Source organism: Phacochoerus africanus, chromosome 1 (assembly GCF_016906955.1).
Source record: "Phacochoerus africanus isolate WHEZ1 chromosome 1, ROS_Pafr_v1, whole genome shotgun sequence".
NCBI lineage: Eukaryota > Metazoa > Chordata > Mammalia > Artiodactyla > Suidae > Phacochoerus > Phacochoerus africanus.
In genome coordinates this window covers 31,176,844-31,204,763 of record NC_062544.1, presented here as the reverse complement: position 1 = coordinate 31,204,763, position 27,920 = coordinate 31,176,844, and the positions used below count along the sequence as shown (strand labels likewise).

The 27,920-nt window shown below is 40.0% G+C and overlaps 1 protein-coding gene across 1 annotated transcript in view; it reads right to left on the bottom strand.

The window, feature by feature from the left end:
- The window catches only part of ZNF366 (zinc finger protein 366), a 343,082-nt gene that overhangs the window by 73,299 nt on the left and 241,863 nt on the right, over positions 1 to 27,920 (bottom strand). The window contains exons 6-7 of the mRNA XM_047792838.1: positions 706 to 932; positions 179 to 463 (exon numbers count right to left, since the gene is read on the bottom strand). The gene's annotated coding sequence lies outside the window, so the exon portion shown is untranslated. The remainder of the gene's footprint in view (positions 1 to 178; positions 464 to 705; positions 933 to 27,920) is intronic.

The window sequence follows — 27,920 nt, the reverse complement described above, 5'->3', positions numbered from 1 at the left end:
AGTTCCATCCATTATGCCATCTCCTCACTTCCCCCATCCCCTCTCAAATGTCACCATCACTGAGGCATTTTTGAGACAAGCTGACTCCTTGAGAAACTCAGTTTTAAATGTGAGGAAGAACCCTCACTGGGACTACATGTGAGTAGACTTGGTCTCCCACCCATGTCATTCCACTTACTGGCCACAAGGCCTGGCAGTAGTTTTCACTGCTCTTCTTTGGTGCTGATTTCTTCTTTTGCAAAATGAGGTGGAAGCTCTCAGCCTCAATTCCAGTGGGGTCATGAGTCTGTCCAGGCTTCCTCTTCTTTTAACATTCACCCCGAAGGAGGCAAGTCGCCACTTGTGAGGTACTTTGAAGCTGACAAACCGGAGGCCTCAGAGCGATATGACCAGAGGCACACAGCTTGGCAGATGACCTGATCTGACTGATGTTCAAAGCAGCTGTCGGTGAATAGCAGGCAGCCTGCACAAAGGAGCCAGCCAAAAATAATGAGAGAGGTGAAGAGAAAAAAAAAAAAAGAGAGAGAGAAAGAAAGAAAAAACACACAGGGCAGGGCTTGGGGTCACTTGGGTTTCCTCTGGTCTCATGTCCCCCCTCTCTTCCTCCACCCAGTCCTCAAACAACCCCCTTGTGTCTCCTCCAAAAGAAAAGTTAAAAGCTTTCTTTTGGAAAAAGAGCCGTTTGCTTAGACCACTGCTGTTTACCTTTGGTAGCACAGCCATTGGTGGTGAGTTCAAACACAGGAAAAGGCCTCTTGGTCACAGGAAGAGCTGCAGACAGTTCTGGAAGACTTGCCACGAGGCTGCGGGGATGTGCCTTCCCCGCCATGCGCAGTCCTGGGCCCACAGGGTCCTGCCTCCCCAGCGGGCAACCAGCCTGCAGCTATTTCTTGGACTTCGCCTACTCCTCCCTTCCCTCAGGGATACTGATCCTAAAGCATAAAGATGGCGAGGGAGGGCCAGGGAAAAGGGAACAAAAAGAGAAGAAGAGACTTACATCACAAGCAAAAACATCATGACTTTATTTCCAGTCCAGTATGGAAAATATTATTATAATAAGCAGCGAACCTTGGATACACATTTGAGGGTCTTATTTGTTTTCAGTTATTAAAATCACTCTTCATGAATTAAAGAGGCTACATTTGCCCAAACAGGGCCACAATTCCACCCCAGAAAACCGATTTCTCTACAGTTCCCTCTGGAATTGTGTGGTATGTTCGGGAAAGGGAAGGGAGGAATCTGCCTTCATAATTTTCAAAGTACTTGCTCATGAGACTTACGCACCCTGAGAAGGGTTAGACTACACTGTGAGAGAAAGGAAGAAAATCATACTAAGGGAAGAAATGCTGTCAAATAATCAAAATCTTCTGGGTCTTCCCCATTTCCCCCAAATTTCTTTCCTCTAATTCCACTTCAAAAATTCCCCTGGCTCCAAGAAGCACTAGACTTTCTGGTCAAACCATTCTCAAGTTTACCATGAGGATCTCACTTCTCTTTCCCCGATTTTAGGGTCATTTGTGCCAAAATCTTTGTCTTCCAGAGAGCCTATAGCATCTCGCTCCCTACAGAGACCTTGCCCAATCAAAATGGAAGTAAGGGTGGCTAATCTCCTTTCCAGCCACCAAGCTCTATCCTACCTGATACTCATTGTCAATGAGCTTTTCACATTAAGGATGTGCTATAAAGAAAAGGAGCAATTTCTCTTCCATTGAAAATTCTCCCCAGTGCGCCAAGTCTGCTAAACTTTAGCTGTAGTATTTCCCTTGGTGTGGAATGAGTCTGTAACAAAATCTTTGGGTCTTTTCAATATTTTTCCCAATTTTGATTTTTAGCAGTTTGACACACCTGGGTGTGTGTTTAATCCAATTCTGTAAGGGATTTGCTTTTCTTCCTAAATCTATAAATTCATCTTTCTCCAAATTTGTAAATTTCTTACCTATTCTTTTTTTTTTCCTCAAATATTCTTTGCTGAACTTTTTTTTTTTTCTCGCTTCTCCTTCAGTGACTCCAGTTGCACATATATTAGACCTTCTGATATTGTCCACAGGTCCCTGCATATCTGCTCATTTTTTTCAATCTCTCTTCTCTTTGTTCTTCATGTTGGATCATTTCTATTGAACTATTTTAAAGTTTAGTGATTTTTTTTTTTCTGTTCTCTCTATTTTACACTTAAACCCAACAGGTAAAATTTTTGTGGATATTGCAATTTTCAGTTCTAGAATTTTCATTTGGTTCTTTCTAAAAAAAACAGTTTTTTTAGAATACCTTTCTCATCTATCACCACACTCATCTGTGAAACATCCATATGAAGAATGGTGGGACACTTTTCTTAGTTTAACTTTGTATCTAGAGAAATCAAAGAATTGAGAGGTTCAACAGATTCATCAAGATTGGAGATGTAGTGATAAATAGAGCCAGGATATAAAATATATAGTATGTAACATGGTGGACAGTGATGGAGAGAAGAAAAGGACAGGAGGAGATTCAGAAGTATAGGAATGAGGGGAGTCTGCAATTCCAAATAGGGTATTTAGGGAAGGCCTCATTGAGAAGGTGAGGACAGACGAAAAACTGGAAGAGGCAATGGAAGGAGGAAAGCTTTTATTCAATGGGAAAAGCAAGTGTCCTTAATGACTATATGATATTTCGTATGTCTGTTATATATAAATCACTGAATCTGTTCAACTATAAATGTAATAAATTCATTGAGAAAAAAATCACTGAATCTTTTAATATATTTTAATGAGTTGGTGGGACACAAGTTTATCATACTGAATTTCAAAGGTGAGATGTAGCCATGACTTCATATATATATATATATATATATATATATATATATATATTTTAATTTATTGGTCTTTTTGTCTTTTTAGGGCTGTACCTGTGGCATATGGAGGTTCCCAGGCTAGGGGTCCCATGGGAACTGTGGCCACTGGCCTATGCCACAGCCACAGCAATGCCAGATCTGAGCCGTGTCTTTGACCTACACCACAGCTCACGGCAATGCCTGATCCTTAACTCACTGAGTGAGGCCAGGGTTCGAACCCACAACCTCATGGTTCCTAGCTGGATTCATTTCCACTGCACCAGGACAGGAACTCCCATGACTTCAAACTGTCTTATGAACTATTTCATATACCAGATTGGGTTCTTTGAAACGATTTGATGAGCACTACACAGTAATTTTGGTTCTATAGAATGTATTACATCATCAGCATATGAAAATGCTTTATGGGGACTAACGAATTGATATAAGTGAAATCAAAACAGAAGACTATGAAAAACTTTCTTTTCTCTGATGAATAGACACATTGTAACTTTTACTCCCTATAATTGATGACTAGGAAATTTGGACCAACCCTTTTACTAAAGGGTCCTAAAAAACTGGATAAAATATAAAGAAATATTTTCTTTCTCTTTTTTTTCTTGTTTTATTATTTTAATTTTTTTCCTCTGTACAGCACCAAGTTCCTCTTACATGTATACATTTTCCCCCCACCCTTTGTTCTGTTGCAATACAAGTATCAAGACATAGGAAATATTTTAAAAAGCATCAAAATATTAACAAAGTAGTGAGAAGCTTAAAAGCCAAATTCTAGAAGAAATAAGAGTACAAGATTGATGTTCAAATCTGATTCTTCCCTATGAGCATTTGCCAATCCTAAAGAAACTGCTGCAAAACTGAATTGTACTTTTGACAAATTCCTGGGGGCAGGGAGAAAAAGGTAAGACCTGCAACCTACCAGAGGTAGGGATTCTAATTAACTACCTCCAATTTAAACTGGGCTCCAAAGACCTGCAGCTTCTGGTAAGTTGAATCATAAGTAAACCAAGTCCTGCAAAGAACTCCCTTCTGGTTTCATGTTATCTGGAATCTCAAGCTTTGAACTTGGCTTGAAATGGTTCCAGACTGGTAGGACCTCGGGTATTTGGCAGAGGCAAATGAAAATCCTCTTTAGAAGAAGACGCTATAATGTTAAGCCTCAAATTATTCTTACAAATAATTTTTAAAATTCAATGCCCAACACACTGTCAAAAATCACCAGTCATACAGGGTAACAAAATATGCTGACCAAGAACCAGCAGAAACAACAGACAATTAAAATAGGCTCATAAGCACTGGAGTTAATGTCTGTTGAAATTATTAGCCACAAACTATAAAACTGCCTTGCTATGCTTGAAGGAGAGAGAGAGTAAGAAATAGATTCTTGTTTGAAGAAGAGTCTATGTTTGAGGAAGACAGAGAGCCAGAGGTAATAACTTTTTAAGATAGAATAGCTGAGAATTTTCAGAAATAATTAAATACATCAATCCATAGATTCAAGAAGCCTAATTGTTTCTATGCAATGTATCTACTCAGCACTCCCAGACACATTACAGTAAACCCAAAGGAAGCCAAAGAAACTGTATATATGCTATATATTAAAATACAAATAAAAATCAATTGACAGCTGGCTTCTAAAAATAAGTGATGGAAGTCACAAGACAGTAAAATGGTATCATTAACATGCTGAAAGAAGACAACTGCCTGCTTAGAATTTGATTCCCAGTTTTACATATCTATCTATATATCTATATCTATATCTATATCTATCTACCTATCTATCTATCTAGAAATCTCAATAAAGATGAGCAAAGGCTTTTTTTAATGAGAGAGTTTGGGAAATTCTAAAAGATGTATACCAGGCTAAAGTAAAATGATCCAGATGCAAAGTATGGGATACAGGAAAAAATTAAGAGCAAAAATAATAATAATAATAATAATAATAATAATAATTAAAGTATCTACAGAATTTTAAAATTACAGAGAATTTAACATTTTGACAACAATAGCAAACAAGTTGGGATGTTGGTAAAAGGAGTTTAAGCGTTCTTATGTTTCTGAATTGTACAGGCCAATGATAAAGATTAGTATTTGTACCAGATTTAGATAAGTTAACAATGAAAGGTTAAAATTAAAATATAAATATTTAAAAAATAGTTTCTAAGCTAAGCATTAAAGGAAGAGATAACTAGTGGAAATCTTCCAAAATAGTAAAGAAGAAAAAATAATGATAAACAAATCCTAGTCAAACCAAAAGAAGTCAGAAAACAAAAGACAGAGAATCATAAAAGAAGCTGGGTATAGTGAAATCATAAAATGATAGATTAAAACTCATATATATCAATAAATACATGAGGTGAAAATGGGCTAGCAATACAGTTGCTTAACAAGTGCACATCAGAGGGCCGTGAGGAAGGAATATTAGAGAGTACACCGGGCAGAGAGTGGGAGGCCTACGTTCAGGGGCTGGTTTAGTCATCAGCTAACCATGAAATTCTGAGCAGTTCTGTAGACTTCAGTTTCCCCAGGAAATGAATAATTGATAATGAGTGTGCTTCATTCAACCCTTCTAGACATAGAGGATACTCTCATGACCTCTTTTCACAGGCCCCAGGTCTCAGGACAGCCTCTTGTTGCTAAGGGTTTGCTATGTTCCTAGAAGGAAGGGACGCCCTCTGCTGAGATAAAATTGAATTCTCTTAAGCCCCTGTCAGCCTCTGGGCAAGGAGATATCTGAGATGGCATATGGAAATAGTGTATGTTAGAGTGGAGAGTGCTTAGTTAACAGTAGCTTAAATACCCCTTTAAATGACTGTTCATACTCTTGCCAGAATCTCCAACTTGAGTTCGCGAATGGAAAATGCAACTCATTGGTCTCTAAAGAAGTCTGGGCAGAACTTCCAAAGATATTTCTATTCATCATCCCCCATAAGAAATTTATCAACGTTTAATATACCTCTAATGACATTGGCGCCCTCACTTGGTCCACATGTAAGATGGTTACAGGTCACAAACAGTGTGGAGTTATGCTGAGTAAAAACTGGGGATTCCATAACAAGTGTTTGACCCTTATACCATCATTCCTTTATTAGCTTTCAGTGTGTTGTAACATAACATAGCTTGTATGTTGCCAACTAACAATCTGAACAATTGGCTTAAAAATATTCCTGCCAAAAAATTACAAATTGAATAGAATATTAATAGTGCACGCTTAAGCAACGAACAAGAAAATGGCAGAGCTGACATTTTTCCTACTCCATCCACATTACAAAGTAAAAACAATATAATCTAATCAGATCTGCAAAAAGTGCCTGCTGAAAATAATAAAACACATTAAGAAAAATTTTTGAAATACAGATTTATAGCCTATGTCAGTAATGAAAACCTCCACTAATATCAGCTGATATCTGCTCATGATCGAATAGGGCCATTGTAATTAGCAGGAAAACTTAAAGTATGGTTTATTACTTTTTTTTCCATCCTTTTAAAAATTTCTTTTGTGTATGTTTTATAATGAACTTATATGAGTGCTTGTGTGTAATTAGTAAACAAACTGAGATTTTGGAGGTATATGCTCAAATGGTGGGGTGGCAGTATGGAGTGGGCACTACACAAAGAAATCTGGAGCCTCAGGCTTAGTTAACAACCAGATCCCTGGGGCTGATCTTGAGAATGATGTGAATTCCAGGGCTACCTGGGAACTGAGTAGTCACAGGTCCTTGGACCATAAGGGTTGAGCACCATGGTATGGTGGCTCAAAAGTCAGAGACTCCAGTTCCAGTCTGTGCCCCTCTAGCAAGTGTAACATGTCTGGCCATTGCTGGGTGGTCAGGCACAACTATTTCAGACCCAGTTCCTGTGTGGAGGTGCTGTCCCAGCACCCTGATTAACCCAGGGAAGCTGGTCCACCAAGATGCACAGAATTCACTTGGCCCCACTTCCAAAGGAACTTTGGAACCTACTTTCCACACATCCTATGACTTCAACTTGCCAAACATTCGCTTTTTTTTTTTTTTTTTAAGTTTGGATTCATAAGTTTGTATATTTGTTTATTTATTTAGTCTTTTTAGGGCTGCACCTGCAGCATATGGTGGTTCCCAGGCTAGGGGCTAGGGGTTGAATTGGAGCTGCCTACAGCTGCTGGCCTATGTCACAGCCACAGCAACTCGGAATCCGAGCTGTGTCTGTGACCTACACCCACAGCTCTTGGCAATGACGGATCCTTAACTCACTGAGAGAGGCCAGGGATCAAACTCACATCCTCATGGATACTAGTTTGTTAACCACTGAGCCACATTTGCTTTTTTTTTTTTAATTTTAAAAAGAGAGTTTTCCTTTAGTTTCTGAACATGAGTGATATTATGATTTGTAACACGAAATATATATATTTGGTCTTGCTCCACAGTTTCTGACACAGAGGTCCTAAAACATTTGGAATTTCCAAAGTGGTATAAGTGAAAAGGTGTCTTTTTTATGTTAATGATATGACTTTTGGAGGGTGTCTAAGGGTGGGGGCTGGTTGCAGTGTAGCCAACCATGCGATCAGAGAGCTGGAGCTTTCAGTTCCCCCCAACACACCCCCACATCCAGAAGGGGAGACATTGGAGGTTGAATCAATAGCGAATGGCCAATGATTTACATCATACCTAGGAAAGAAAGCCTCCATGAAAACACAGAAGGCCGGGGTTCGGAGAGCTTCCAGGTTGGGGAATACACGGACATTCAGAGAGGCTCCTCGACCTTTCCCCATACCTTGTCCTATAGGTCTCTTCCATCCGGCTGTTTCCGAGTTAGACCTTTTTATAATAAACCAGTGATCTAATAAGTAAACTTCTGAGTTCTGGGAATCACTGTAGCAAATTTATTGACCCTGAGGAGGGGGTCTGGGCCCCTCTGATCTAAGCAGTTTGGTCAGAAGCATATGTGACAACCTGGACTTTTCAGTTCATGTTTGACATGAGTTGGGGGTCAGTCTTGTGGGACTGAGCCCTTAACTGGTGGGATCTGACCCTATCTTCAGGTACGGTGTTAGAATTGAGTTGTAGGACCAAGAATTGCTTGATAGTGTATGGAAACCAGCCCCACCTCCCCCTCACATGTTAAAATCGGGTCCTGAACACCTTGGTATAACATACATTGCGGGGGGTGGGGGGCATGCCTGAGGCACATGGAAGTTCCCAAACCAGTGATCAAACCTGTGCCAATCTACCCAAGCCACTGCAGTGACAACGCTGGATCCCTAACCTGCTGTATCGCAAGAGAATTCCGTTATAACACATTTTATTTTTAGTGTTTTATATTCCATTTGTATCACCATTTCTATGTGTTCATATTAGAGTAGGGAAAGATATTCATGTGATTACTTTGCTATCTTTCTTTTATTTTTTTAGGGCTGAACCTGCGACACATGGAAGTTCCTGGGCTCGGGGTCAAGTCCCAGCTGCAGCTGCTGGCTGAGGCCACAGCCACGGCAATGCCAGATCAGAGCATCATCTGCAGCCTACTCCATAGCTTGCAGCAATGCTGGATCCTTAACCCACTGAGCAAGGCCAGGGATGGAGCCTGCAATCTCACTGGATACTAGTAGGGTTCTTAACCTGCTGAGCCACACACAATAGGAATTCCTACTTCACTACCTTGACTCAAAATCTTTGAACATTGATTTGGAATGTTAACAGGCTGAAGCCAGAAAGGGTAGTTGAGCTTCACAGGTGCCGTAGCAAGGTGTTATTAGAGTTAGGCCTCTTGAGAGTTTCCACTGTGGCTCGGTGGGTTCCAAACCTGACTAGTATCCATAAGGATGCAGGTTTGATCCCTGTCCTCAATCGGTGAGTTAAGGATCTGGTGCTGCTGTGAGCTGTGGTGTAGGTCACAGACACCGCTCGGATCTTGAGTTGCTGTGGCTGTGGTGTAGGCCGGCAGCCATAGCTCTGATTTGATCCCTGGCCTGGGTGCGGCCTTAAAAAAAAAAAAAAAGGTTAGGTCTCTTGATTAGGAGACAGTGCTCTCTCCATTTCACCACATTGACCTATAGGATTTTATTTGTTCTGTTTGTCTATTTATGTAAATGCATTTATTAAGCTTCAGTAGCCTGGGGAAACAGCTCTATTGTGTTTCAGAATGAATCAGCTCAGTTGGGATAGCAGAATGTGTAATGACCCTTGTGAAACGTGTGCCCTCTCCCTGAATTGTCCAGGAAGGACAGGGGTTGTTTGATCCAAAATACCCATTCCTCCTGTCATGCTCCTGGTTCTCTTTCCAACAGATGTCTCGCTCCAGATTACCCCAAACCACGCCGTATCCCACTACTTAGTGGGTGAGTGGCTCCGCGTGGACTATGTGACCCAATTCTAGCCAACCAGACAGATGAGCAAGGGGTGGGAGGGGGTGGGAAGGGAGGGCACATGTGGAGAAGATTTCTTCACTCCTAATACCTTTGTTTCCTCTTCTGGACATTAAAAATGCCTGGGTGTGACTTTTTGGGACTTCCACAGATATGTGTTCCCCTTGATGAGAGTAAAGTGGAAAAGGGAGGAACATCAGGTCCTAATGATGCCACTGAGCTGGTGTGTTAACCACCCTGGGGCTTCCCAGCCCGTCTGTTTTCTCATTATTATTTACACCCCTTTGAGTTGAGGTTTATATTACTCAACACTGAAGTGTCCTAACTGCTAATCCCTGCTTCCAAATGCCTCCAGCCATGAGAACAGGATCATCTAGACCAGCACTGTCCCATAGAAATACCATGCAAGCTACAAATGTGGGCCACGCATGTCACTGAACCTTTTTTAGTGGCCACATTAGGATGAAATTAATTTCAATAACATATTTTTAACCTAATATATGTAAAAATTATGATTTCTATATGTAGTCAACATAAAAATTACCGAGATACTTTACTGTCCTTTTTCTATGTGGTCTTCAAAATCCAGTATGCATTTCATACTTACAGCATGTATCTTTATTCAGACCAGCCCCATTTCAAGAGCTCAAAACCCATGGGTGACTAGTGGCTGCTGACCTAAGTTCTCCAGCAGGCTGCGATGGGGACTGGGTTGCCCCTTTCACTGAGGCATTTGGGACTGGAAATGGGCTGAGTGGGGCCCCCTGCTGGGGCTCCCAAGGTAAACATTTTGGTTGAGCCCCTTACACCTGGGAAGTTGGGGATCTGTTTCTAGCTTCAAGCACATGCTGAACCTGACCAGCTCTCCTCACAGGGACATCCATGCCTGGTACAGAGCCCAGGTCACCAGCCAGACCCTTCTCCTTCCCTGTGGGTTTTCCTGAGAGGGACCTCCATGCCCTTTCCTGCTGACTTACTGTCAAGATCACACTAAATTTCAAAATAGAAGAGATCTTACATCTCCCTTTCCGAATAGTTTCTTTATTTTCCTCCCTACAATTTTTTTTAACTCTTTATGGACCACTTCTTTGTAGCAAGAGGCCCTGGGATGAGCAGAAATCTTTTTTTTTTTTTTTTAAGTTCATAAATTCCATTTTAATTTCCAGGGTATTAAATGCCTATTGACCTTATGTTTGGATAATTAAGAGAGGACAATTAAGTCCCAGGCAGCCAAAGAAATCAGTAGGTACTTTGGGGGGAGTTACTGTCATGGCTCAGCGTAAACGAATCTGACTAGGAACCATGAGGTCACAGGTTCGATCCCTGGCCTTGCTCAGTGAGTTAAGGATCCGGCGTTGCCGTGAGCTGTGGTGTAGGTCAAAGACATGTCTTGGATCCTGCGTTGCTGTAGCTGTGGTGTAGGCAGGCAGCTACAGCTCTGATTCGATCCCTAGCCTAGGAACCTCCATATGCCTCGGGAAGCGGCCCTAGAAAAGGGAAAAAAAAAAAAAAAAAAGCAAAGCAAAGAAAAAAGAAATCCATAGCTACTTTTAAAAGGAAGTATTTCTGCCCCAAATTCCATCTAACCAGCTAACAAAACAAAACAAAAACTTTTCATGCTTTCTTTCAGTTAGAGATTTGGAAGCATAGGCAGACATAGTGGGTGACTGGTGAAGTGTAACTTTATTGTTATAATCGCTGAAAAGCTACTACTGGCTGCTTTTCAGCAGACATCCCTGTAGCTGCAGATAGCACATGAACACTTACCTTAAATAAGGGGTGTCTTGTGGCAGTAACTGAAGTAATGGCAGGAAAAGATGTAGGACCTGCCAGAGGAAGGAACAAATTTCATGTCTCTTTCTCTGGGAGATGCTTCGAGTCAGAACTGGCCCTTTGGACTGGGTAAGCTGTAAGATTTTCTTGGACAATCCCAAGGTCAGAATGAAGGGGCCATCTAGAGATGGATGTTGTGTTTTCTATGAAATAGTGCTGGCTGGGTTGAGGGGTGAGGTGGGGAGGCTCAAATGATTATTCTGGACACTAAAATCGAGTTTTTACCTTGTTTGTATACACGGCAGGTCATACAATTACAGCTGAAAAAAAGCACCAGATACTGACCATCTGGAGTTATTGATGTTAGACTTAACTGCAACTACATTTCTCGTTCTGTTTTCTATGTGGAATGTGTAAAATAATTATGTACTATGATGTTGTTTCTCAAATTTTTCTGTTTTTAGAATCACCTGGAGAACTTTTAAAAAATCCCTGTGCCCAAGCTGTGCCCCAGACCAATTAACCTAGAATCTCTAGAGTGAAGGACCCTGGATGGCATATCATTTTCTAAAGTTCCCCTACATGATTGCTGTAGCTCCTATTAGACCCCTAGCCTGAGAACCTCTATATGCCATGGGTACGGCCCTTGAAAGCAAAAAAAAAAAAAAAAAAAAAAAAAATATTCAGGTGCTGTTGACTGTCTGTTCAACAATTCACCCAGCTCTTCTTTTCCAAAAAAGCCCCATTGTGTTCAGCCTCCTCTGAGTGGCCATGTGCTTCAAAGAGTAAATCATGATCGGCCTTTCCCTTGTGGCAGGAGTGTAGGGACTTAGGTCACGATGTGAGGAATGAGGATGACATCCCTCAGTGTACTTGCTGAGGCCTCACCTTGGGAAAAGCCAAGTAATAGCAGAAGCAGAGGAGAAAGTGAAGGTTGGGAGAAGTAAATGTTACATTGTTCAGTGTGGACAGAAAGATGTCAATAGGGTTTTTTCTAGTCTAATGCTATTGTGCATGAGAACCAGTTGGCAAGTTGCATAGAGGGTTCCAAGAAGAATGTGTGCTCCCAGGGAGTGGCTCTTTGGGCTTTATTAGTTTTGCCTCTCCTGTCCCTTTCTGGTGTTTGTGATGCCTGGTAACATTCCTTGCAAAAGAAAGCTATTTTGAATTTCTGCCATTTGGAGTGATCTTGGATGCTGGGTGAAGTAATTATCAGGCAGCAAAAATGTGCCCAAAGGGGCAGGCTTCCTGTGGAGTGGGACAGCCCCTGGAGACTCAGCCCTGCACATAGAAGAGGGAGGTCATGGGTCTGTATTTGCCTCTGAGGACATATTGCTTCTGTGGGCATTCTTCTACAAGTAGGCAAGAAGTCCTGGAAAATGGCCTCTGAGAAGAAATTAACTTGTTCAAATGTAAGGCAGTCTTTAAAACAAACAAACAAACAGGGAAAGCCATTCTAGAGACACACCTATACCTATATATGAGTTATAAGAAATTATCATGTGATATGATATATAAGAAAACCTATAACTATGTCTCTTCTCCTCTTTAACTTTTGAATTGTAGGAACTGGACATCTACAAGGACAGGGTTGACTCCCAGCAATATCTGAGGCACTCTTATTGAATCAACCCTTCTGCAAGTAGTAACTGCAAACTCATCACAGTATTTAGAAGCTCAATACCTGAAAGCATTGAAGAGTAAGAAAAAGCAAGCAGATGTTGGAGAGGGTTTGAAATTTGGAATAAGGGAAGAGCCCTGGGTGAGCATCCTATTTTGTTTGTTTCACATCTTTTAGCCTGAGCACAGACCCCTCCACAATGTGCAGGTCATAGAAACCCAAAAATCTTATTGCTTAAAAAACTGGTTGGCCAAGTTCAGGAAAAGGAAGGGGAACATCTATTAAAGAAGAGGAGAAATTCCAGAGAGAACTAGTCAGAGAAAAGAAGCCCTCAAATCTGCTTATAAACTCAGCTCGAGTTTTTGGTGCACCTCTGAATCATTCATGTGTAGGGCCAAGCAACTAAGGCTAAAGCACTGAACTCATGTTTTAGACTCTGGTACTCCCTGCTTTAAAAAAAAAAATCGTATTATTTGGAAGAATGTAACAGAATCAAGATTCTATGTAACATTGTTCATAATGTCAAGGATAAGAAAAATTGCTTCACATACAAAGAAACAAGAAAATTTGACCCGTATTCAAGAGAAAAAGTCAATCTAGAAAGACCAACCCTGAGATAACTCAAATGAAATCAGCAGATGAGTATTTTCAAGCAACTACTGTAACCATGCTCAAAGACTTAAAGACTTAAATGTTTTCCCACAAGGAGAAAAACAAACCCTATGTACAAAACATGTAGGAAAACTTGAAGGGAAAATTTGGACAGGGACTGGAAAAATTTGAAGATATTAAAAGCACATAAAAGTTAAAAAATTTCACAATTTGGAGTTCCCGTCATGGAGCAGTGGTTAACGAATCCGACTAGGAACCATGAGGTTGCGGGTTCGGTCCCTGCCCTTGCTCAGTGGGTTAACGATCCGGCGTTGCCGTGAGCTGTGGTGTAGGTTGCAGACGCGGCTCAGATCCCGCATTGCTGAGGCTCTGGCGTAGGCTGGCGGCTACAGCTCCGATTGGACCCCTAGCCTGGGAACCTCCATATGCCGCGGGAGCGGCCCAAGAAATAGCAACAACAACAACAAAAAAGACAAAAAAAATTTCACAATTTATTATAATCTTATTTAGCTCTTGTTTACCAAGTTCTTGCTTATATTGAAAAATACTGTTCTACTCAAGGGAAGGCATTTGATCACCTGATTTGATGAGTCTATTTTGAAGGAGACATCAAAATAACAGTTGAACTGCAGCAATATACAAGAACTTTAAAACTTTTTGTGTGTGTGTCTTTCATGTTTTTAGGGCTGTACCCACGGCTTATGGAAGTTTCCATGCTAGGAGTCAAATTGGAGCTGTAGCTGCTGGCCTATGCTACAGCCACAGCAATGCAGGATCTGAGCCATGTCTGTGACCTACACCACAGCTCACAGCAACACTGGATCTTTAACCCACTGAGCAAGGCCAGGGGTCGAACCCGCATCCTCATGGATACTAGTCAGGTTGATTAACCACTGAGCCATGATGGGAACTCCTGAAACATATTTTTTTTTTATTGAAATACAGTTGATTTACAATGTTGTGTTAGATTCTGGTGTACAGCAAAGTGATTCAGTTATACATATATTTATTTTTATTGAACAAGTGTGTAGGATAAATCTTCCCCATATTCTTCACTCCATCCTCTGAACAAGGAGGAAAAGGAGGAAAGAAATAGAGAAAGAAGATAAAACCAATAGCAACAGTAAAAACAGTATTTAACTCCATTGCCCTGGTTATTACAATTGTCAACATTAAAAATCTATAAAGCTTACATATTATCCAGACAGAAAATTAATAAGGAAACACAGGCCTTAAATGACACATTAGACCAGATGGACTTAATTGATATTTATAGAGCTTTCCACTGAAAGCAGCAGAATACACAATACACGTTTTTTTTTTCAAATGCATATGGAACATTTTCTAGGATAGTTCACGTGCTGGGCCATTACAACAAGCTTGGGTACATTTAAGAAAAGTGACATCCTATCAAAAATATTTTCTAGCCAGAATGCTATGAGGCTAGAAGTCAACTACAAACAAACAAACGAACGAACAAACCCTGCAAAAACCACAGACACATGGAAGCTAAACAATACACTACTACAAAACCAATGGATCACTGAATAAATCAAATAATATTAAACTACCTAGAGACAAATGAAAGTGAAAATACAATGATCCAAAACGTTTAAGTTAGCAAAAGGAAAGAAATCAAAAAGATCAGAGCAGAAATAAAAGAAGTAGAAAAAATATAAATGATCAATGAAACTAAAAGCTGGGTCTTTGAAAAGCTAAACAAAATCGATAAATCTTTAGCCAGACTCATCAAGAAGAGAAAGAACCCAAATTGATAAAATCAGAAATGATAAAGGAGAAGTTACAATTGACCCCACAGAAATATAAAGATCATAAGAAGCTACTATCAGCTACTAAACACAAATAGACAACCTAGAAGAAATGGACAAATTCTTAGTAAGGTACAATCTCCCAAGACTGAACCAGGAAGAAATAGAAAATACGAACAGGAGTTCCCATCATGGCGCAGTGGTTAATGAATCCGACTAGGAACTACAAGGTTGCGGGCGCACTAACCCTGGCCTTGCTTAGTGGGTTAAGGATCTGGCATTGCCGTGAGCTGTGGTGTAGGTCACAGATGTGGCTCAGATACAGAGTTGCTGTGGCTGTGGCTGTGGCCAGCAGCTACAGCTCCAATTAGACCTCTAGCCTGGGAACCTCCATATCCTGTGGGAGCAGCCCTAGAAAAGGCAAAAAGACAAAAAAAAAAGAAAAGAAAAGAAAAATAAAGAAATATGAACAGACCAATTATCAGTACTGAAATTGAATCAGTAACTAAAACATCCTAAGAAACAAAAGTCCAGGACCAGATGACTTCACAGGTGAATTCTACAAACCATTTAGAGGAGAGTGAACACCTATCCTTCTGAAACTATCCCAAAAATTGTAGAGGAAGGAAAACATTTGCACTCATTCTATGAGGCCATCATCACTCTAAAACTAAAACCAGACAAAGGTATTACAAAAAAAGGAAATTAGAGGCCTATATCACTGATGAACGTAGATGCAAAAATTCTCAACAAATACTAGCAAATTGACTCTAACAATACATTAAAAGGATCACACACCATGATAAAGTGAGATTTATTCCAGAGAGGCAAGGATTTTTTAATGTCTGCAAATCAATGTGATACAACACATTAACAAACAGAATAATAAAAACTATATGATCACTTCAATAGATACAGAAAAAGCTTCTGATAAAATTCAACATCATTTATAATAAAAACTCTTCAGAAAGTGGGCATAAAGGGAACATATCTCAACATAACAAAGGCCATTTATGACAAACCCACAGCTAACATCATACTCAAAGGTGAAAAGCTAAAAGCATTTCCTCTAAGATCAGGAATAAGACATGGATACATAACTCTTGCCACTTTTATTCAACATAGTTTTAGAAGTCCTAGCCATAGCAATCAAATAAGTAAATGAAATAAAAAGGAATCCAAATTGAAAAAGAAGTAAAACTGTCACTTTTCACAGATGACATAATGCTATACATAGAAAATCCTAAAGACACTATCAGAAAACTACTAGAGTTCATCAATGAATTTGGAAAAGTTGCTAGATACAAAATCAATATACAGAAATCTGTTGTTTTTCCATACAGTAACAGCTAAATATCAAAAAGAGAAATTAAGGCAACAATCATATTTACCATACATCAAAAGGAATAAAATACCTAGGAATAAACCTACCTAAGAAGGCAAAAGACCTGTATTCTGAAAACTATAAAATGCTGATGAAACTGAAGATGATACAAACAGATGGAAAAATATACTGTGTACTTGGATTGGAAGACTCAATATTGTTAAAATGACCATACTACCCAAGGCAATCTACAGAATCAATGAAATCCCTCTCAAATTATCAATGGCATTTTTCATAGAACAAAAATTTTAATTTGCATAGAGATACAGAAGATCCCAAAAAGCCAAACAATATTGAGCAAGAAGTGCAGAGCTAAAGGAATCACACTCCCTGGCTTCAGACTATACCACAAAGCTATGGTAATCAAAACACTATGGTACCATTACAAAAAACAGTCATATAGATCAACTGAATAGGACATAAAGCCCAGAATTAAATGCACACACTTATCATCAATTAATCTATGACAAAAGAGGCAAGAATATAAAACGGAGAAAAGATGGTCTCTTCAGAAACTAGACAGCCACATGAAAATAAATGAAATTACAACATTCTCTAATACTATATACAAAAATAAACTCAAAATGGATTAAAGACTTAAATGTAAGATCAGGTACTATAAAACTCCTAGAGGAAAATACAGGCAGAACATACTTTGACATAAATCGCAGCAATATTTTTTTGGATCCATGACCTAGAGTAATGGAAATAACAAAAACAAACAAAAGGGAATTACTTAAACTTAAGAGTTTTGCACAGCAAAGGAAATGATAAACAAAAGAAAAGACAACCTACAGACTGAGAGAAAATATTTGCAAACAATGCAAAGAACAAGGGAATAATTTCCAAAATATACAAACAGTTCAAAGAGCTTGATATCAAAAAAATGACCCAATCAAAAAATGGGCAGAAGGCTGAAATATACATTTCTCCAAAGAAGACAGATGGATGGCCAACAGGCACAGGAAAATGTGCTCAATACAGCTAATTATTGCAGAAATGCAAATCAAAATTACAATGAGGTATTACCTTACACCTGTCAGAAAGGCCAGCATTAAAACAACTACAAGTAAAAAATGCTGGAGAGGATGTGGAGAAAAGGGAACTCTCCTGCACTGTTGGTGGGAATATAAATTGGCACAGCCACTATGGAAAACAGTATGGAGATTTCTTTAAAAACTAAAATAGAGTTACCATATGATCCAGCAATCCCACTCATGGGCATATACCTAGAAAAAATTCAAAAAGAAAAGGCACCCCAATATTCATGGCAGCACTCTTTACAATATCTAAGACATAGAAATAACCTAAGTGTCCATCAACTGAGGAATGGATAAGGAAGGTGTGCTATAATATATATTAGAAATAAATATAGATATATTTTGGAGTTCCCGTTGTGGCTCAGTGTTAATGAACCCGACTAGCATCTATGAGGATGCGGGTTCAATCCCTGACCTTGCTCAGTGGATTAAGGATCAAGTGTTGCCTTGAGCTGTGGTGTAGGTTGCAGACGTGGTTCAGATCCCAAGTGGCTGTGGCTGTGGTATAGACTGGCAGCTACAGCTCTGATTCGACCCCTAGCCTAGGAACCTCCATATGCCGCAGGTGCAGCCCTAAAAAGACAAAAGACAACAAAAATAAAAATAAAAAAGACAAAAATGAACTTATAATGAAACAGAAACAGACTCATGACATAGAGAACAGACTTATGGTTGCCATGGGGGAGAAAAGTGGGGGAGGGAAGGATTGGAGACCAGGATTAGTGGACACGAACTATTATACATAGAATGGATAAACAACAAGATCTTGCTGTACAGCACAGGGAACATGGATGGACCTAGAGATTATTATATTAAGTAAATCAGACAGGGAAAGGTAAATATTATATGGTAACACTTATATGTAGGATCTTTAAAAAATTATACAAATGAACTTATTTACAAAACAAAAATGGACTCACAGAATAGAAAACAAACTCAAAGGTGATGGGGGAGGGGGGAAGGGAGAGATAAATTATGAATTTGGGATTAATTTGTACACATTACTATATATGAAATAAACAAGAACCTACTGCATAGCACAGGGAATTACATTCAATATCTTATAATAACCTATAATGGAAAAGAATCTGAATCAGTGTATAACTGATTCAGTGTTCACCTTGCTGAACATCTGAAACTAATACAACATTGTAAATTAACTACACTTCAATTTTTTAAAATGGTTTTTAAAATATATAAAGGTTAGCTATTAATTCAGGAATAAAACTAGAGACAAATGCACAAATACCTGAACTATTTTTAAAGCTGAAAGTTTAATCATTTTCTTTAGACCATATCAAAATGTCCTGTATGCATCCCAATATTAACTATTACTGAGTCTTATTTGTGATGTGTGCAGTTTCAATTCTTCTTAATAAAATTATATGCCACTCATTAAAGCAGACACAACCAAGTAGAGGAACAAACAGTAATATATTTATGAGTAGTGCTACAAAGAAAAGAACAATAGAGACGAATGGTATGGGATGGGAGGCTAACAAGACAGAGCATTTGGGAAAGGTCTCAGTGGCAGTTCTAGACAACCTGAGACCTGAACAATAAGAAAGCGACAATGTGTAAGAGCCAAAGGATAAGTGTTCAAGAGAGAAGAGGTCCTAAGGCAGGAAGTAGTTGTGGTGTGTTTATGCGCCTTCAAGGGAACCATGAGGCTGGAGCACAGAGAGCCATTTAAAGATGGAATGTGTTGGAAGATGTCCATTACAGCAAGTGACAAAATGAGAGCCAGGTAGGAAACATACCAAGAAATTCATGGAGTTTTCTGCTAGTGGAAGTATAAAATAGTACAACTGCTTTGGAAAGTAGTTCAGCATTTTCTCACAAAGGTAAATTTTCAACAGTTTGGGGGGTGGGGGGATGTGCTTGGGCTGAGGGATGGAAATCCTGTGAAATTGGATTGTGATGATCATTATATACTACAGATGTGATAAATTCATTTGAGTAATAAAAAAATATATATATATAAAGTTAAATGTTCACCTGTAACATGAGCCAGCCATTCTACTCCTTGGTATTTACCAGAGAGAAATTAAAGTCCGTGTCGACACTAAGAATTGTAAGCAAATGTCCATAGTAGCTTTATTTGTAATACCTAAAAACTGAAAATAACCCAAATATTGATTATTAGGTAAATGGATGAAAACACTGGGATATATCCATACCATATAATAATGCTCAACAATAAAAGGCACACACTACTAATGCACACAATAAAAATAAATGAAGGGCCCATAGATTAGAAAGGAAAAAGTAAAGATCTACTTCTTTATTTGCAGAAAATATAGCTGTACACATAGAAAATCCTAAGAAACGTGCAAATAAATAAATGAATTTAGCAAGGCCCTATGATATAAGGTAAAAAATAATGAAGAATTAGTTAATATTTTACAATGAGGAATTAAGTAAAATTTAAAATTCAATTTATAAGTACATCTAGAAACACAAAATACATTGGGATTAATTTAACAAAGTTTTTGCAATATTTCTGCCCTGAAATCTAGAAAATATTGCTGAGAAAAATCAAAGACCAAAATACATGCAGCAATATGCTATACTTAATATTGGGAAACTAGATATTGTCGAAATGTGAATTGCCCCCAAATTGATACATATAGCCAATGCAATTCCTATCAAGTTTTCAGCAGGGTTTATTTTCATTACAGAAATAGATAAGCTGGTTCTGTAATTTATACGTGAATGAAAAGAACGTAGATGAGCTGAAACAATTTTGAAAAAGAACACAGCTGGAGGATTTACACTGCCTTATTTCAAGACTTACTCTAACACTGTAGTAATCAAAACTGTCTGGTATGAGTGGGACAGTGGGCAGGTAGATCAATGGAGAGTCCAGACATTGGCCCACACATAGATGGTAAATAGATTTTTTAAAAGGCACCACAGCAATTTGATGGGGAAAGGATAATCTTTTTAACAAACGTTGCTGAAACAATTGGATATCCCTAGGCAAAATATCCCTAGAATATCCCTTTCCTCAAACAATACACAAAAATTAACTCAAAGTGGATCATAGATTTACATATAAGAACTAAACCTATAAATCTAGGCTAAAACACAAGAAAAAATCTTTGCAATCTTGGAGTGAGTAAGGATTTCTTAGAGAGGACACAAGAACCAAAAACCATAAGAGAAATATTTATTAAATTGGACTTCATCAAAAACTTTATGTTCTTTGGGAAATACCATTAAGAAAATAAAAAGATGAGACACAGACTGGGAGAAAATACTCATGATAAAACTATCTGACGAAGTACAAGAATATACAGAGAACACATAATTCAATAACAGGACAAATGATCAATTAAAAATAGGCAGATTTGGGCATTCTCTTCACAAATGACAGATGAATGGCAAAAATGCACATGAAAAGATGCTCAACATCACTGATCATCAGGGAGATACAAATTAAAACCACAGGAGTTCCCGTCATGGTGCAGTGGAAACGAATCTGACTAGGAACCATGAGGTTGCAGGTTTGATCCCTGCCCTTGCTCAGTGGGTTAAGGATCTGGCGTTGCTGTGAGCTGTGGTGCAGGTGGCAAATGCGGCTCATATCTGGTATTGCTGTGGCTCTGGTATAGGCTGGCAGCAACAGCTCCAATTAGACCCCTAGCCTGGGAACTTCCATATGCTGCAGGTTCAGCCCTAAAAAAAAAAAAAAAGAAAAGAAAAGAAAAGAAAATTAAAACCACAATGAGATACAACTATAATACCTCTAGGATGGCTAAAATGAGAAGACAAGGATTGGGGAGAATATGGAGCAACTAAAACTCTGACATCTTGCTGGTAGGTGCATTTTAACATACGTAAATTATATCTCGATAAAGCTTAACAAAGAGTTAAGCCAATGAAGTTTCAAAATAGTGGCAGATGATTTATAAGAAAAGCAAAAAGAAAAATTATAAAGGAGTCATGAAGTATCTGCAATATTTAAAGAGGCACTATACCCAATCTTTGCTATCTATTTCCTTATTCAGTCTGTCATGACAAAGAGCCTATGAGGTAGGTACAGTCATTATCTCTATTTTAGTGTTGGGCAAACTGAAACTTATAGAGCTTCAGTGATGAGGTCTGGGCAGGCTGATGACAGTATCTAAACCCTTAAGCATTAAGCAAAAGATGCTAAAATTGCCACCTTGCAAGGCTTCTTTAAGGCTGGTCATAATACTGGAAGAACGTAATGCTCAGGAAAATATGCTAAAGTTACTTTAAGCCTAGCTGCAATTTTATACACAGCACTGGGGGTAGTAAGATATTTATGGAAGTAAATGGATTTGAAAGGCTCATGCTCTAGCTCTGGCATCACAATATGCTAGCCTATAACCATGTGGAAATTCCTTATCCTGGGTTTTCTCAACTGTGAAATAGAGATCTAATCCCTGCCTTCTTTACTCAAAAGACTACTGTAAGGATGAAAAAAACATCACATTTGAAGGTGCTTTATAAACTACACAGCCTGACACAGTTGCAAAATCATCTGAATAAGTGAGAAAGTCATGAAGGAGGTGACCTAGGACTTAAGGTTTCCTTCTCCTGGTTCTTATTTAAGGTTAAAGGATATGCAGGTGTATATGTTCTTTCACAGATCACATGAAGTGAACCAATTAACCAGTACTTATTCTTACTGTGTGTCCAGTGTTGGACTATGGTAATTACCAGAAGATGCTGCAATGCTTGCCTTCAATCACTGACCGTCTAGCCAAAGAAAAAAAGGACTAGGCAATACTATAGAGAACTGAATTACTCTGGCACAAAAGTGACCTAAGCCACAGCAGTAATAACACCGGGTCCTTAACCCACTGAGCCATCAGAGAACTCCCCAAAATTGAATTTTTTTTTCTTTTTGTCTTTTTAGGGCCGTACCTTCAGCATATGGAGGTTCCCAGGCTAGGGGTCAATCGGAGCTATAGCTGCCAGCCTACGCCACAGCCACAGCAACTGGGGATCCGAGCCATGTCTGTGACCTACACCATGCTCATGGCAACGCCAGATCCTTAACCCACTGGGCGAGGTCAGGGATCGAACCCGCAACCTCATTGTTCCTAGTTGGATTTGGTTTTGCTGCGCTATGATGGGAACTCCCAAAATTGAATTTTTTTTAACCCAAACCAGTGAGCCCATACCTCCTTCCTCATCTTGCCAACTTTATCTTTCAGTACCTAGTGCCACCTCTCCCATGAAACCTTTTCTGTTCTAGGATGGATTCCCTAATAGGATCTCACTTAAACCCATTTGCACTCAGTTGAATTTTTTACTCATTAACTCAACATCTTCCTATATGTTGGTTACATGCAAACTATGCTCTAATCACTTCATTTCTGTGGCTCTAATGTCTCTCAAATTAGTAACCTCTCCAAGAGAGGGTTCAACTTATTCTTTTGTATTTGCTATATCACCAGCACAGTGCCAGAACAACATGAATTAAAACTAAGTTAAGGAGTTCCCGTCGTGGCGCAGTGGTTAACGAATCCGACTAGGAACCATGAGGTTGCGGGTTCGGTCCCTGCCCTTGCTCAGTGGGTTAAGGATCTGGCGTTGCCGTGAGCTGTGGAGTAGGTTTCGGCTCGGATCTCGCATTGCTGTGGCTCTGGCGTAGGCCAGTGGCTACAGCTCCGATTCGACCCCTAGCCTGGGAACCTCCATATGCCGCGGGAGCAGCCCAAAGAAATAGCAAAAAGACCAAAAAAAAAAAAAAAAGAAAAAAAAAACTAAGTTAAATGTGGCAAAGGATGACAAAGATGTGGTTTAACAAGACCTCATGGAACAGTGACTTCAGGTTGTGGGTTACAGTTCTGGCCTTGGCTCTATAGCTCTCTGTATCCTCTTCCCAGTTTCTTCATTTGTAAAAGAGAATAAAAATATCTCTTCAGAGATTTATAGTCAGGATCAAATAAATTAACATACAAAAAGTGCCTAGCACACAGCAGGCACTGAAATATATATTTATTTCTTTCTCCTTCCTAACAGTAAGCAACATATTTCATATTCTGATAGAAATTTAATCCTTAGGTGATACTGAAGTATGGAGTCCAGAATAAACCTGAGATTCTCTTTGGCTTGGATTTTGAGTATTCACACAGAAATCCCCATTTATATTCATCTCCTACTCCTAAACAAAACCCTATCTCCGTGTGAATCTTTCAGAAAGTAAGAAATATTTATTCTAACTAATCTTTGATGTCTGAAGGTTATCAAAACATGCTCACATCATTACTAGAGTCTAGGTGCAAATACAGAAAGAATCTGGGTTTGGTTAATCAAAAGAAGACTCCCTTTGAGCATAAGGGTTACTGAAAGCTTTAAGGAACAGGTAGAAAGTGGGTTAAGAGGATTCTGCAAAAATTTAAATATAACCCAATGCTATTCTCTAAAACAATTCTATTTCCAGTTCTGCCAGACTTAGCTCTATAAATCTCTGATTTGCTTTGCCTATTCCATCTCGCTGGATTGGGCTGTCATGTCCTTGTCTGCCTTTAAGTAAGGACAAAGACCATTCTTCCCACTAAAAGGATCCAGCAATTATGTGGACATTTGTGGTAGCAAAAGAAAACCAGCTTTGAACAGTCTCCATTTCACCAAATTTTGAAAAATAAAATGAGGTGTCAATTTACACCTGACATCAGGAGCTATTACAATCCAGCCTCTTGCTGTGTGTGTGTGTGTGTGTGTGTGTGTGTGTGTGTCAAAGAGAACATATTACTCAGTAAGTTTGTACGAGCCAGTTCAGAGTCTTATTCTTTGCATGCCCATGGCACCAATACTGGCACAACACACGGCACTGGATCCCTGGCATGGGGGACCCAACCCCATCTACAGATGGGATCACTGACACCCAGAGAAGAGTCTCCACCCTTTGCCCAAGGTCACACACATCAGTGACTGAAACCCAAAGGCTCATAGCTCTAGTGCTCTTTGCCCTCTGCTGGCCTTCCTCTACATCCTGCCTTTGTAGAAATGGGAAGGAACACGAAAATGAAAATCTAAGAAAGCAAGAGAAGAGCATGAGGAACGGGGTGGGGGAGGGGTGGGAATGGAGGCTTGGGAAGCAGCAGCAATTCTGGGGGCAAACCTGTGCGTGATCATGAGGATCAGGAGGCGATCTGCTGAAATGAACAATAACAAGTGGGAGCAGGTGGGAGGGAGGGGAGGGCGAGGGAGGAGAAGGAGGGAAAGGCTGGGCTGGGCTTCAGAGGCCCCAGGCAGCAGAGGCAGTGAGGGGACTCAAAGAACAAAGCAGCTCAGGATGCACATGTCTCTGATCAGCTGGGGAAGCAATGACAGCAGCACGCAGCCCTTCCCATATTTGCACACCTCATGCAGCCTCAGGGCAAGGCCAGGGCTGAGCCCCAGGAGCCCGGTCAGAATCCAAAGGATTTCCCTTTCAAGTCTGCAGAATGTGGGGACCGTCACGTTGAGGCGTGTTGTTTTCTCCAAGGCGGCCGACCCGCCCAAAGACAGCCTGGATGGGGACATGTGCCCTCCTCCGAGCTGGATGGCTTTGATGTCATGCAGCCACCGCAGCCAGTTGGGAGCTGGTGGCGACATCACCTCTGGAAAAGCTGGAAGGCCATCTCCAGGTTTTCAAAATACTGGCAAGCCGCACAGGTCTTAGGTTAAGTCCGTCACAGTTTTTCAGCAGGGATTCTCAGCCCTGCCTGTGCCAAGCTCTTCCATCCACACAGCTCACTGTAACCCTCCTGGCAGGCTCACAGAACAGGCTTCTCCCTCTTTCCCTGCTCTGCCAAGCATATGGAAAGGATCCTCTAAAACTTGTAAAATTCCAAAGTCCTTCCCATCAGGTTTCACAGGAGAGAGGTCTCACCAGGTGACTCGGGCTGGTGAGGCTTCCTCTCCAGCCATCTCATGAGTGATTCTGATTCTGATGGATGATGAATGGATGAATGGATGTTTGTACTGCAGACAACTGAGGAAAGGCATGTGTAAAAGTGGTCTATGGCCAGGCCTCTGACCCAGCAAGTAGGCTCCAAATTGTATGCGATTTACGGTTTTAAACAAGAGCCAGAGGATGGAGAGCCCTTGATGTGGGTGGGGGGATAAGCAGGAAAATAACTATGGTTGTTTTTATGGGGCAGAAACAGTACCAGCAGAATTCTGAACATGCACCCTCAAAATCATAAACTCGTTCGAAATAGCTTCCTCCCTCTGAGGAATCTTTATTTCTATTTCCTCCTTCAGGTCCAATTATTCATACTAGCAAGACTGTCCATTCAATCCAGGACTGAGTTAACACCAGAACACTGTTATTTTTGTTTATTAAATTTTTGAACATGTAACACATACCAAAAAATGCACAAGTAATAAGGTGACAGCTTTTTACTCAGCCAAGTTCAGAGATGGAACACGGTCAGCACCTAGAAGCCCCTTCATGTCTCTTTCAGCAACTGCCTCCTCAGGGATAACTTTGACCCCAACTGACTTCTGACCATGAGGATTTCTTTTGCCTGTTTCTGAACTTGTATAAAAAAGTAAAGCCATACAGGAGTTACCGTTGTGGCTCAGTGGTTAACAAATCCAACTAGGAACCGTGAGGTTTCGGGTTTGGTCCCTGGCCTTGCTCAGTGGGTTAAGGATCTGGTGTTGCCGTGAGCTGTGGTGTAAGTCACAGACATGGCTGGGATCCCACATTGCTGTGGCTCTGGTGTAGGCTGGTGGCTACAGCTCTGATTAGACCCCTAGTCTGGGAACCTCCATATGCCGCCGCCTCGGCCCTAGAAAAGACCAAAAAAAAAAAGTCAAGTCATACAGCACATTCACATCTATGTCATTTGTGTTACTCATCCTTATGTTTCAGAGATTGGACCATGTTGTGTGTAGTTATAGATTGTTGACTCTCATGCTGGTTGTTGCTAAGTATTCAGTTGCATAAATGTACAGGATGTATATATCCAGCCTACTGACGAGGACATTTGGCTTAGTTTTGCTTACAACAGAATGTTGCTGTGAACATCCTGCATGTGGCAGATCAGATTTTAAAAGTTTGATGCACGCAGCGCATTGTTGTTCTGACCCTCTCTACCAGGAAGATGGTTCGCACCCAAGATTCACAACATTTTTGGAGTTATGATACTCTGGTTTTATTTCATCAGGGTACCTACTTCCTCCCCAAATGGTGTGTTGCATAGACTTTAAAAAATAAAAATTAAGGGCATTCCCTTTGTGGCTCAGCAGTAATGAAACTGACTAGCATCCATGAGGACATGGGTTTGATCCCTGGCCTTGCTCAGTGGGTTAAGGATCTGGTGTTGCCATGAGCTGTGGTGTAAGTCACAGGTGCGGCTGGGATCTGGCATTGCTGTGGCTGTGGTGTAGGTCGGCAGCTGTAGATCTGATTCAATCTCTAGCCTGGGAACTTCCATGTGTCTCAGGTGAGGCCGTCAAAAGGCAATAAACAAACAAACGAATAAAAAAAAAATTAACTGGAGTTCCTGTCATGGCTTGGCAGGTTGAGAACCCACTAGTATCCATGAAGATGTGAATTTGATCCCTGGCCTTGCTCAGTGGGTTAAGGATCTGGCATTGCCATGAGCCGTGGCTGTGGAGTAGGATGCTGCTCTGATTCGACCCCTAACCAGGGAACTTGCATATGCCACAGGTATGACCCTAAAAAGAAAAAAATAAAATTTACCCAGTTTAAGGACATGGCAATGTCTTCAGCATTTACTCACTTCTGTGTGCCCACTGCACCTCGTTCTTCACAGAGCAAGTGATTACAACATCTGTTCAATTATACTGACTTGTTTGAGAACAATCCACATACATACCTGCCACAATTCTCACCTCTCTTCATCTTCTCTAAACAAAATGTCATTGTCCCCTTAACTATTCTCTATAGCAATTGTATTCTCTTCTTTGACTCTCATATCCCCAGGGTAAAATATCTGTGGAAAACGCTATACCCATTCGTACATTTTTAAGCTGGCATCTAAAAATCTTATCACCAGTTTAAACAGAACAAAGAGTGGAATTCCTGCCATATTTTAATACCTTGATTTTTGAAACTTTGAAACTACAAGCTTAGCTCATACAATTTGTAAAAAAAAAAAAAAAAAAGTCCACTGTGTTACATAATTGGCAAAGTTGCCCTCACTGAAAATTAATTAGCAAAGTCAGATTTACTTTCATTTAGATATGACTTCCTGGTTTTTAAAATTTTATCATTTCAAATAAATATGTTCATACACATTCCTTGGCAAACATTACATCTAAATTTTAATCCTAAACTATACGTATGGATGGACGGAGGGTCGGATGGAGGCATGGGTGGAGGCTTGCAAACTCACCATGACCTTTTCCCCTGAAAGGAACAAAGTACCACACCTTTGATATTTCCTCTCAACACTTCCTTTGCTTTGCTTTCATGTGACTCTCTCAGAAGGGATGCATTCCTGGATTGTTTATTTGTTTGGTATCCAGAAGTCTTTTCCACTCCAGGGTAATAATGCTCCACAGTAAGAGCCAGGATGAATGAGAGTTTCTATTTATTAAAGTGAGAGAAGG